Genomic DNA, 3,022 nt, shown 5'->3' with positions numbered 1-3,022 from the left:
CATGATTCGTGGAGAATCCTCATCTACCATTGTGGTGATCGGCACCGAATACTCTACTATTTGTAATGCGCTACCTTGGTTACTGCGTTTAGCGATATGCAGTCCCAACCATGGTAGTAGACTAACCAATTCTCAAAAAGAGTCCTCCAATTCGTCAGAATGATCGTACGAACCTTGCCTTGTCATTCTTGGTTTATTGATGAGAAATTCTTCCTTTAGTTCGTTTTCCAGCCCTTTGACCTCCACATTCATTAAAGCACTTTTCTCCCTTAGTCCTGCCTGGCCTTTTTCAAGTTCGTGAAGTCTAAATTTTCCCCGTTGAATTTCTTCCTGAAGTCTTATATGTTCTGCTTCACGTAGCTGTGTGATTTCTTTGTTTCGATCTATGTGGATTGTTGTATGTATAGGTGTTGTTACGCGCGGACTCAGATTCACTTGCTCCATAGGGATTTCAACCCCTGTTTCATACTTCAACTTTAGAACTGCTCTCGCGGTTAGGGTTTTGCACATGGTCCTATAGGCCCATCGAACTGCTAGTATGCACAGGTCCCAATCAGTGTATTTCACATGGTGGAACCTGTTTAGCACTTTGTACACCTTGTGAAAGGCTTCCCATGGATAATATTTGGTGTGCTTCGCCTTTCCTGCTTCTGCTTATTATTCCTATTTTCGATCGTGAGAGCGGTGTGCGTTCGTGCGAGCTGCATACCATATGCCTGTATCCATCTGGAAAGGTGGGCATGCAGGCTATTATGTTCATCGTGCCTTGCTTCCATCCTCATCTAAGGCTTCCCAAATCATAAAAGCATCATCTTCCTACATTCACGCCAGTCCCCAAAGCTTCTCTGATGTGTACCCCACCACCTTGTAGGCATAGCATGCAGTGCCCATTTTAGAGCATCAAAACTCTGTTGTTCCGGCACTTCTCTTTCAAATTTGTCTAGGAATTCATCCACCACTATTAACCCATCATACTTAGGCAGATTCCTCACCTCGATTATCACGTAGCACAGTGATGTTATCATCATGTTGCAATTGATCATGGTTACCGCATGTAACCGATTCTGCCATTGTTCTATTTCTTCGTCCAAATCCAAAGTGCAGGAGCTTTCGCGCTCCCACGAAATCATACCATCTGCAGTTGGATTCACCCAATCCTGCTCTCGAGAAATTATCTTCTAGATACAGTCAAGATCGTCATCACTATCATCGTCGTGCATCGGTTCTATATAGCGCGATCCTTCTACAAGGTCTAAAGGTACCACTATGCGTAGTGACTTTTTCTCAAAAATCATTTTTCACTTCTTTAGATTTATTACTCCATTCATATTAGTGGCTCAATCTATTCCCAGTAGCACAAGATAGTGATTTTTTTCATCGACAATCTCTATCACTTCGACATCTACCAGTACACTCGTACCTTTGATGTCTACTATTATCCCCTGCAATCTTCCCATCGGTAGGATCTTCTGCTAGTTCGCCATTCGCTATTTAGTAGGAGACCATTATAATGAAGGTCTACACATGCATTCCCATGTTTGCTTTGGTAGTACATTCATGTCTGATCTGAGATCTAGAATTACTTGATCCATTTTGTACTCTCTGGTTTGTGCAGTCAATCTCATTTCTCTTCCTATTCACAATGTATGCTTTCCACATTTCCGGAATACACACGGTTCACTTGACCTAGCACACCTAGTGATAAGTTCCTGTAGTCCTTTTACAGTGTTGCTGTCATGTAGTAGTTTCATGCATGTCTCTAGAAAGGTAGTTAGCATTGAAGGATCCATCCTTGGTTCTAGTTGATCCTTACTACCTGAAGTGGAGGCCTCCATGAAGCTCTTCCTTGCTTCCATGAATGTCTCCTTCGCGTGCTCCAAATCAAATTTAGGTTCCTTTGGAGGAACCTTGTGAACGCACATGCTTTCTTCTGCTTGCTTACCTTTGTCATCTCCTAATGTAATACTGATTCGAAGCACTATGTTTACATTTGGGTCCTCTTCGCATGGCTCAAACCTCATCATTTGTAGGTTATGAGTCGGGGGAGGCTGGAGTACTCATTTATCGTGAAACCTTTCTATCAATGTAGGGCAATCCTCCATCTCATGATCAAATTGGGTACAATATAAATATGATTCTCTTGTCATATTTGTACAATTGCAAGCATAATGCCCTAGCCCTCCGAAATTGTAACAAATCAGTTATCCATGACCCCTTCCTGGTCCCATTCCACCTCAACCTCGTTCTCGCCCCTAAAATCTAGTACGTGCCATCCCTGCATTTGGATCGAGGGCTTGCATTTCAATTTTCACTCTATAGGTAGGAGTTTGATCCATCATCAACTCATAACTTCTATAGGTGTGCTCATCATGGCCTACTGACTTGCAAAAATTAGAAAACAATTGTTGGGATGTCTGTGTATACTTCTGTAATTGGTGAAAGTTATATGTGGGTGTTTTCCTCATATCTGACAAATCATGCACCATAATGCAAGCACCGCACTCGGTCGTGCTTGTGCCTTTAGTCTTAATGGCATCGGCCCTCCTCCTATCAAGTAGTTCGTGAATATTGGATAGTGGTCCTTGTCATGACCTTGGCCTTTGCATTTTATGAACCATACCTCCTCGCACGCCTCTGGTCAAGTCATCCTATCCTATTTCAAACTGTGCATTTCCAAACATAACTTTTGCAGTTGCACGTGGATTTTTTGGACTCCCAAACTAGGATCTTGTATTGGGGTCTCATGCAGTCTCATTGCAATCTCCAAAGCTTCGACCTGGGTGGATAGCATCTATTGTGACAACGTCATCCTTAAATGTGGTGTTAGTGTCGCTACAAACCATGTGCGGTGATGTCCGTCCCTCAAGGTCATGTTGGCTTCGTGAATCATACTCTTTAGTCTTTGGTCTGGATACCATGGGGTCTCTCCTGGAAGAATCGAAATTTCCTTAAACCCAATAATCGATTGTGTCTCCGACTTTGGCCTACTAAATTCCCTGTTCAGTGCGACCTGGATATTTAC

The sequence above is a fragment of the Pinus tabuliformis genome, chromosome 1_1 (assembly GCF_031772625.1).
Source record: "Pinus tabuliformis cultivar Carrire ecotype Pingquan chromosome 1_1, CPIR1, whole genome shotgun sequence".
NCBI classification, from domain to species: Eukaryota; Viridiplantae; Streptophyta; class Pinopsida; order Pinales; family Pinaceae; genus Pinus; species Pinus tabuliformis.
This window is presented reverse-complemented; position numbering follows the sequence as displayed.